The sequence below is a fragment of the Scyliorhinus torazame genome, chromosome 5 (genome assembly GCF_047496885.1).
Source record: "Scyliorhinus torazame isolate Kashiwa2021f chromosome 5, sScyTor2.1, whole genome shotgun sequence".
Lineage (NCBI taxonomy): Eukaryota > Metazoa > Chordata > Chondrichthyes > Carcharhiniformes > Scyliorhinidae > Scyliorhinus > Scyliorhinus torazame.
Genome location: NC_092711.1, coordinates 127,900,325 through 127,910,582, shown reverse-complemented (window position 1 = coordinate 127,910,582; position 10,258 = coordinate 127,900,325). Strand labels below are relative to the sequence as shown.

Below are 10,258 nucleotides of genomic sequence, written 5' to 3'. Positions count from 1 at the left end.
AAGTTACTGTAAATCTGCTTCCAGCAGCCTGTTAGTGTGAATTCCAGATCACATCACATCACTGTGTAAAAACAATTCTCCTCATCACCCCCTTGGGTTCTGTTGTCAAATATCTCAAATATCTGTGTCCTCTGGTTACAAACCTTTCTGCTCTTGGGAAACAGTTTCTCCCCATCGACACCATCACAAATCCTTCCTCATGTTAAACACCTCTATTAAATCTCGCCTTCATTTTCCCTGGTCTCAGAGGGACAATCCCTGTTTCTCCTGCTCTGAGTCACAAGGACTCAAAACATTAACACTTTTTCTCTCAGTACCGATGCTGTCAGAACTGCTGAGTTTTTCCAACATTTACTGGTTTTCGCCCTCTTTCTTTCTTTAATCTATTACAACCCTTTCATGAAATTCAACACCTCAATTAAATAGTAACATACACACACCAAGAGAGAGAGAGATACAGAGGAAAGGAGAGAGAGAAGAACTGAGAAAAACTGAGATTTTAAACAGCAGAAAGATGAGGTGGCGAGAGATAAAAGCTGAGAAATAGAGGAATCAAGTAACACAGAAAGAATGATATAAAATATAAGGGAGCAGGTTATCAGTTCCCAGCTACAGAGAGCAGAGGGAACTCAGTGACTGATCCACAGACACAGCCGGTTCTGTCTAGGAATGGAGACTGAACAGAAATAACCGGCTCATTTGTAAATGTCACCGCAATGTGATCTGTGGGACTCTGTCCTGACTCTGTGGACAGATACAGGCCGCCTTGACAGACTTTCACATCAGATTGTGGTCCCTGGATTTATTTTCTGCTCAGAAGTGAGATGTGCGGTTTGGAACCGGCAGCAGAGAAACAGGAAGTTGTCTTTTTAAGTTACATCAATTCAAATGTCTATCTAAATACTTTTTAAATGTTATGAGGGTTTCTGCCATCATTTCAGGCAACATGTCACAGATCCTTACTACCCTCTAAACCTCCTAGTCCTTCCCTAAATCTCTGCCCCCTTTGATATGTATCTCTCAACCAAAGGGAATAGGACCTTCCTATCCAATCTATTTAGATCCCTCAGAATTTTAAACAAATATAAATTTATATTTGTTTCCAATTAAGGGGCAATTTAATTTTGCCAAGCCACCTAACCTGCACATATTTGGATTGTGGGGGTGAAACCCACACAGAAAACGGGAGAATGTGCAAACTTCTTACAGACAGTGACCTGGGGCCAGGATCGAACCCGGGTCCCCAGCACGCAGGCACACAACCACTGTGCCACCATGAAACTCCAGAATTTTATACATTTAGAATAATTTTTACTATTGTCACAAGTAGGTTTACATTAACGCTGCAATGAAGTTACTGTGAAAATCCCCGTAACCACACTCGGGCAGCTATTCAGGTACACAGAGGGAGAATTCAGAATGTCCAATTCACCTAACAAGCATGTCTTTCGGGACTTGTGGGAGGAAACCCATACAGACACTGGGAGAATATGTAGACTCTGCGCAGACAGTGTCCCAAGTGGGAATTGAACCCCGGGACCCTGGCGCTGTGAAGCAACAGTGCTAACCACTGTGCTACCGTGCCGCCCATAAAACAGTCCAGCTCAATGTTCTCAGATTAAAGAAGCTGAAGCGCCCAACGTGGGTCTTGAACCCACGGCCCTGGGATTAAGAGTCCCATGTTCTACCGACTGAGCTAGCCGGGATGCTATTCAAAACAGCCCCAGTTTATCCAAACTTTCCTCTGAGCAAACATTGTCAATTTCTGGCTGATGTTGTTAAATCCCCTCTGTGCTCTCTCTGGTGCAATCTTCCTGTGCACAGGTATCTAGCTCTGGCCTAACTAGTCCTGTCCTGCCATTTATCATGTAATCCTTTGCCTTGTTTTCCCTCCAGCTTTCTTCCTCATTCCTCAAGTGTTCAATTATTTTTGTGTCACAGGTAAACTTCTTCCTCATGTTCCTACATTTACTCCAAATCAGTGATGTCACCAGGAGTGAAGGGCCCAGTACTGATTCCTTGGAAACCGGCGCTGGAAACAGCCCTTTGATTTTCTCTATTCTTTATGGGATGTGAGTGTCACGGGCAAACCAGCTTGGCTGCCCATTCCTAATTGCCCTTAAACTGAGGGGCTTGCTGGGCAATTCAGAATTAACCACATTTCAGTGAGTTAGCCGGATCAGGTAGCTCAGGTACAGACTCGATGGGCCGAATGAATTGTGGATTCTATGATTAATTCCGACCTTGGGTCACTGTCTCTGTGGAGTTTTCCTGCGTCTGCGTAGATTTCCTTTCCGGGTGCTCTGGTTTCCTCCCACAGTCCACGAATGTGCAGATTAGGTGGATTGGCTGTGCTAAATTGTCCCCGGGAGGTGTTACGTGGATAGGGTGGGGAATTCGCCATGGTAGGGTGCTCTTTCAGAGGGTTGCTACAGACTCGATGGGCCGAATGGCCTCCTTCAGTACTGTTGGAATTCCATGATTCTACAATGATGTGTTCACTCACACACTGCAGCCTGACTCTTATTATTGGAACAGACACGGTGTTTGTTACTCTCAAAGTGAGTGAATCCTTTGCTGTTTATCCTCTGGGCCCCATCTCCACTGTTATTGTCTAATTGTCCCACTGAGACTCTCACTGTTATGACTGGACAATCAGTGCACAGTCTGAGTCTGGCCGCTCTCACCATCTGTAACTGTCACAATGCTTGCGTGAGTGACGGCAGCTCCAGACCAATAGGAGGTGGAGGGGCACTCTCCCTCCTTCCTGGGCTGAAATCCAAACCCATCTCACCATCTGCACCATTTCTTTCCTCCACTCCCAGTTTTCTCCCTCCCTCTCCTCTGTCTGGGTTCAGTTCTCCAGCTCCTGTCTGCAGACTGAGAATAAAATCAATGGGTCTTATTGGGGATTTGGGGCCTCCAGGGGGTGTTTGTGAATCCCCGCCCACCTGCCAGGGTTTCCTTCCTTGTCAGAGATCAGAGTCCTCATTGATGATTTGAGCCCAACCAGGAACAACACGAAATTGCCCCTTAATTGGGGAAAAAATTACATGAAGGCTAGCGTCTGCACAAAATGGTTCCATCTCGTCCCACCCATCTCCTCAACAGGTTGACGCATTTATTTGACTGACTAAAAGGATGGTCTCTGGCAGCACAGTGGTTAGCACTGCTGCCTCACGGCGCCAAGGACCCGGGTTCGATCCTGGCCCCAGGTCACTGTCTGTGTGGAGTTTGCACATTCTCCCTGTGCCTGCACCCCCACAACCCAAAGATGTGCAGGGTAGGTGGATTGGCCACACTAAATTGCACCTTCATTGCAAAAGAAAATTGCTTACTCTAAATTTATTTCAAAAAAGGCTTGTCTCTTTCCTCATGTTCACAATTAAAGGGGTGGGTTCCCCAGGAGATGGCTGGCATTTCAGGGCAATTAAATTAATAATGGACAGGGATATGTCCAGTGCTGTTACATGGTACAGATTGGATATATTATTTATCATTCTGTAATGAAGTAAATGTATTATTAGTTCTCGCCTTGTAATATAAGACTGTAGCTACGTTATAGATTTCCAGTCATCTCTTCCCTCAGAGGTTGTTAGTCTTTGGATTTCTCTTCCACAGGGACCAGTTGTATCTGGGGGTCATTGAATATATTGAAGTACAAGTTGGACAGATATTTTATTGACAATGGAGTTAAGGGTTCTGGGGAACAGGTATGATAATGGAGTGAAAGCTGAAATGAGGAGGGATCTCTTCACTCGAGGATGTGGTGAAGCTTTGGAATTCTCTACCCCAGAGGAATGTGGAGCCTCAGTCATCAGGTATGTTCAAGACAAATATTGACAGGTTTCTAGATATTGAAGATATCGAGGGATATGGGGATTGTGTGGGAAAATAGTGCTGAGGTAGATCGGCCAAGGACCTCAATGAATGGTTGAGCAGACTCGGTGGGCCGAATGGCCTACTCTTGCTCCTATTCTAATCTCTGTGTCCTGGTCAGGAAGCAGGGAGCTGAGCGTGGATCTGTCAATCAACATGAATCAGCACCTTCAGGAGAATTGGGAGGGTGAATGTTAGATACAGCAGAGTGAGAATGGAGGGAGTGTGTGGGATGGAGATTTACAGCTTTTGGAGAACAATAGAGGAAATTACATTTCATACAAACTAGAATTGTCTGTTCTGAGTTTCTATCCTGTACTAACAATGATGACTTTTGCTAATTGTTTTCAAAGGATATTGGAAGAGGAGGAATTATAGACAGAAATCAAAGGTCACGTCTCAATGTGACAAACTCAATCGATTCCTCCTGATCTGAATATCATCGGGCTCTGAATATCATCGGCGAGAAGGGGAAATGTTTGTCCGATCTGTCTGCTTCAAAAGATTTTAAACGTGAATGTGACTGGAAAAGCACCGAGACCCAAACAACACACACCCGAGTGAGAGTGTTCCAGTGGACTGACTGTGGAAAGAGCTTCAACCAGTTACACAGCCTGAAAAAACATCACACCATTCACAGTGAGGAGAGACGGTGCACATGTTCTGTGTGTAGACAAGGCTTCCACTGATTGTCCAATCTGGAGAGACACGAGGAGACCCAAAACACAGAGAAACCGTGGAAATGTGGGGACTGTGGGAAGGGATTCAGAGTCCCATCTCGGCTGGAGTCTCATCGACGCAGTCACACTGGGGAGAGGCCATTCACCTGCTCTCAGTGTGGGAAGGGATTCGCTCAGTTATCCACCCTCAAGTCACACCAGCGAGTTCACACTGAGGAGAGGCCATTCACCTGCTCCCAGTGTGGGAAGGGATTCAGTGATTCAGCCACCCTGCGGACACACCAGCGAATTCACACTGGGGAGCGGCCGTTCACCTGTTCTGTGTGTGGGCAGGGATTCAGTGATTCATCCAACCTGCAGGAACATCAGAGAATTCACACTGGGGTGAGACCATTCAGCTGCTCCTAGTGTGGGAAGGGATTCAGTGATTCAGCCACCCTGCAGAAACACCGGCGAGTTCACACTGGGGAGAGGCCATTCACCTGCTGTCAGTGTGGGAAGGGATGCACACAGTTATCCAGTCTGCAGAGACATCAGCGAGTTCACACTGGGGAGAGGCCGTTCACCTGTTCTTAGTGTGGGAAGAGATTACAGCGAAACATAGAAAATAGGAGCAGGAAGAGGCCATTTGGCCCTTTGCGCCTGCTCTGCCATTCATTATGATCATGGCTTGTCATCCAACTCTTTTCACAGCAACTTCATTGCAGTGTGAATGCAAGCCTACTTGTGACAATAAAGATTATAATTAAGATGTGCAGAGTAGGTGAATTGGCCACGCTAAATTGCCCCTTAATTGGAAAAAAGAATTGTGTATTTTAAATTTTTTTTTAAATCATTAATCTGTCTTCTGAACATCTGGGGTCCTCGCACCGATCCCTGCGGTACCCCACTAGTCACTGCCTGCCACTTTGAAAAAGACCATTAATTCCTACTCTTTGTTTCCTGTCTGCCAACCAGTTTCTTGTCCATCTCAATGCACTACCCCTAATCCCGTGTGCTTTAATTGTACACACTAATCTCTTGTGGGTGATTTTGTCAAAAGCCACCTGAAAGTCCAAATATACCACATCCACTGGCTACCCCTTGTCAACTCTACCAGTTACACCCTCAAAGAATTCCAGTCAATTTCGTCAAGCATGATTTCCCCTTCATAAATCCATGCTGACTGTCCGATCCTGCCACTGTTTTCCAAGTGCTTTGCTAGAAAATCTTTGATAATGGATTCTAGAATTTTTCCCACTGCTGATGTCAGGCTTACTGATCTATAATTCCCTGTTTTCTCTCTCATTTTAAATAGTGGTGTTACATAAGCCACCCTCCAATCTGCAGGAACTGCTTCAGAGTCTATAGAAGATGACCACCATTGCATCCACTATTTCTAAAGCCACTGCCCTCAGTACTTTGGGATGCAGATTATCAGGCCCTGGAGATTTATCAGCCTTCAATCCCATCAATTTCCCCAACACCATTTCTTTACTAATATTGATCTCCTTCAGTTCCTCCCTCTCACTAAATCCTGCGTTCTCCAACATTTCTGGTTTGTGCCTTCATTTGTGAAGACAGAACCAAATTATGTATTTATTTGCTCATCCATTTCTTTGTCCCCTATTATACATTCCCCTGTTTCTGACTGAAAGGAACCTAAATGTGTCTTCACCAATCTTTTTCTCTTCATGTACCCATAGAAACTTTTACAATCAGCCTAATTTCCTGTTTTATGCCATTTCCAACATCACTGCAGTTTGGGGGTCTCTTTACTAATTTAATTTCCCCTTGGTGTTTCTGAGCTGTACCCATACAGATTCCACATTATCGGAGCTAATATCCTTCCTCACTATTGCATTAATTTCCTCTTTAACCAGCACTGCCTCTCCACTGCCTTTTCCTTTTTGTCTGTCCTTCCTAAACACTGAATATATTCAGTTCCCATCCCTGGTCATCCTGCAGCCATGTCTCCATAATCCCAATTATCTCATACCCGTTTACGTCTATTTGCACAATTCACTTGGTCATGCCGTCTGCAGTCACACCAGGGAGTTCATACTGGGGAGAGGATGTTCACCTGCTCTCAATGTGCAAAGGGATTTTGTAATTTATCACACTTTCTGAGACACTAGCAAGTTCACAACCGATTACAGGGATTGGATTCTGCTGTTCTTGTTTCTGTTCTGGACTGCATTTTGTTCATTCTGTTGGTCAAAGGGGATGGTCAGAGGGTTTCTTTCTGCTGGCCTGGCCGGTCTCACGACTTCACCTCCAGTGGGCTGATTCTCTCTGAGCCTTCTTGCGAATATCTGGTTGCACATTTCACAAGGGGTGAAAGGGGGTTTGGAGGTTAGAAGATGTTTCATTGCCATTTCTGTTTGGAAACCCCAAAAAGCATGCCACATTGCCATGAAGATGGGCTATGATGGTTCTCTTTTATTGTTTTTTTAAAATGTAGAGTACCCAATTCATTTTTTCCAATTAAGGGGAAATTTAGCGTGGCCAATCCACCTAGCCTGCACATCTTTGGGTTGTGGGGGTGAACCCACTCAAACACGAGGAGAATGTGCAAACTCCACACGGACAATGACCCAGAGCCGGGATCGAACCTGGGACCTCGGCTCCGTGAGGCAGCAGGGCTAACCCTCTGCGCCACCGTGCTGCCCTATGGTTCTTTTGTTTAATTTATCTTGGTGCTTCTCACAGAAGAAAACTATCAGAGTATGAGGGGCATGTTGTCTGAGGTGCACTGGGAAACTAGATTAAATAGTATGGTGGGAGACAGACAGTCACTAATATTTAAGGAATTATTACAGATTTACACGGGGATTAGTTAGCTCAGTTGGCTGGATGGCTGGTTTGTGCTGAGTGACACCAACATTACAGGTTAAATTCCCATACCGGCTGAGTTTAGCCATGGTCCGTGTCAGTATTTATGCTCCACATGATCCTCCACTCACCCCTCTACATCTCCCCCCATCAGCATCTCCTATTGCTTTTCCCTCATGTATGTATCTAGCTTTACGTTCAATGGATTCATGCTGTTCACCTCAACCACTCGCTGTGGTAACGAGTTCCACATTCTCACCACTCGCTCGGTAAAGAGGATTCTGCTGAAATTCCTATTGGATTATTGAATTTCTTCATAATCTTAAAGACTTCCATCAGGTCACCCATCAATCTTCTCTTTTCCAGAAAAAAGCAGCCCCAGCCTTTCCTGAGTGTTAAATGTTCTCAGTTCTGTATTTTATAAATCTTGCACTTTATCCAATGCCTCTATTTCCTTTTTCTAACTGGAGATCACCAATGTTGACAGTGCTCCCAGTGTAGACTAACCCTGGTTCTAAACAAGTTGAACATTTCCTCCGTGCTTTTCAATTCTATCCCTCGAGAATGGAACCCTATATATGAACCCCACACTTTAGGAAGGATGTGAAGTTCTTAGAGGGGGTGTAGAGGACATTTACAATAAAAATAATGTCACAAGTAGGCTTACATTAACGCTCCAATGAAGTTACTGTGAAAAGCCCCTAGTCGCCACACCAGAGCCTGTTCTGGTACACCAAGAGAGAATTCAGAATGTCCAATTCACCTAACCTGCACATCTTTCGGGACTTGTGGGAGAAAACTGGAACACCCAGAGGAAACCCACCCAAACACGGGGACACTCAGACTCCGCATAGACAGTGACCCAAACCGGGAATCGAACCTGGGACCCTGTAACTGTCAAGCAACAGTGTTAACCATTGTGCTAGAATGGCACCAGGGATGAGGGACTCCAGTTAGTTGGAGTGACTGGAGCAGCTGAATTTCTCTCCTGAGATCACAGCATCTGGAGGATGGGGAATGAGGCCATTCAGCCCTTTGGGACCGTGTCGGCTCCCTGTGGAGGAAGCCAGTCTGTCCATTGCCCCGTTCCTTCCCCGAATCCCTGTGGGTTTATTTCTCTCAGTGCCCGTCTAATTTCCAATTGAAAGCCTTCCGTTATTTCTGCATCTCCTCCCCTCATAGGCAGTAGGTTCCAGGTTGTTACCACTCCCTTTACATGTACACAAGTCTCCTAGAGCACAGGAGTCTATTTGGCCCATTTTTCCCATGCCAGCTCTTCGTGCAATGACCCATTTAATCCCAGAGTTCGACTATTTTGTTTTCTTTTTCAGAATGTACCAAATTCCCTTTTGGAAGTTACAGTCCAATGAGATTCCAGCAACATTTATAGACAGTGCATTCTAAATCACAGCAACTCGCTGTATTTTACAATAAATAAATGTGGATATGGTGTGTCTGGAGTTTCACAGAGTATTCAAATTGGTGTCAATGACGTGGTTATTACACAAAATTAAGACTTAACCTTTATCAATGATTCTGGTGAGGACACCCAAGTGTAATATATCCTAATTTGCAGACTAGAACAATTAGAACAAATGTACATTTCTATAAAACCTCTCACTACCACTGGACCTCCGAAAGTGTTTTCAAACCGATGATAGTAATAATCTTTATTGTCACAAGTAGGCTTACATTACCTAACAGCATGTCTTTCAGGTCTAGTTGGAGGAAACCGGAGCACCCGGAGGAAACCCACGCAGACACAGGGAGAATGTGCAGACTCGGCACAGACAGTGACCCAAGCCAGGAATCCAATCTGGGACCCTGGTGCTGTGGAGCCACAGTGCTAACCACTGTGCTACCATGCTGCCCGATGGAGTACTTTTGAAACATATTTACTGTTGTAATGTAAGAAGCTGTAAGTACGCATGTGTAATCACATTTAGTTTTTAAATTGTTATTTTCATCGTGTATTCACTGTCATTAGTAACATGGTCAAGGAAGCCCTTTTATACCTCAAACATGTGGCTCCCTGCAGCCATTTCACCCTCTGTACCTTTTCTATATTAATTATGTATTGATTTCATCACAAAAAACAGCAAGTAATTAATGATTATTCAGTAGTGAACATTGATTATCATTAGTGAATTGGTGTGTTAGGTAATTATTTTGTCAAGACTAGGAGCAAAATTCTCCTACCCGCCCCGCCACATTTCTGCTCCGACCGGCCGGCGGGAGTCTCCGTAACACCGGCCGATCAATGGGGTTTCCCATTGTGGGGCAGCTCCACGCCGTCGGGAAACCCCGGGCGCCGGCAAAGCGGAGACTCCCGCCGGCGGAGAATGACGCCCTAGATCTTTATTTTAAAAAATAAACACTATCAACCAAAATGTTTCCAGAAACTGCAGAGCTATCAGAATTTGTTTGAAAAAATAAATTCCTTGTAATTTTGAGAAGTTACAAGACATAATATTCTGCCAAGACTATGTGGGCTGGGCAGTGGTGTAATGGTATTGTTACTGGGCTAGTAATCCAGAGACCCAAGTTAATGCTGGGGATCTGGGATCGAATCTGCCTATGACAGATATTGAAATTGAATAAAAGTTTAAAGTTAAAAGTCTCATGATGGTTAGAAAAACCTGTCTGGGTCACAAATATCCTTTAGGAAATCTGCTCTCCTTACGTGGCCTGGCCTATACGTGACTCCAGATCCACAGCAATGTTGTAGTTGATTTGTAAGTAACCTCTGAAATAGCCTCACAAGACACGCAGTTCAAGGGCAATTGGAATGAGCAGTAAATGCTGGCCCAGCCAGTGACGCCCACCTCCCGTGAATGAATAATTTTTAAGGCGGCTCATTGTTCAATTTGAAGACGAGTAAGAAA

The 10,258-nt window shown here is 44.8% G+C and overlaps 1 protein-coding gene and 1 non-coding gene across 2 annotated transcripts in view; one reads left to right on the top strand and one right to left on the bottom strand.

Annotated features, from left to right (window-relative positions):
- LOC140417907 (uncharacterized) overlaps positions 1–10,258 on the top strand; it is a 92,311-nt gene that overhangs the window by 46,119 nt on the left and 35,934 nt on the right. The window lies entirely within an intron of this gene.
- On the bottom strand, positions 1,634–1,706 carry trnak-cuu (transfer RNA lysine (anticodon CUU)). Its single transcript has one exon. It is a non-coding gene; the product is annotated as a tRNA-Lys (tRNA).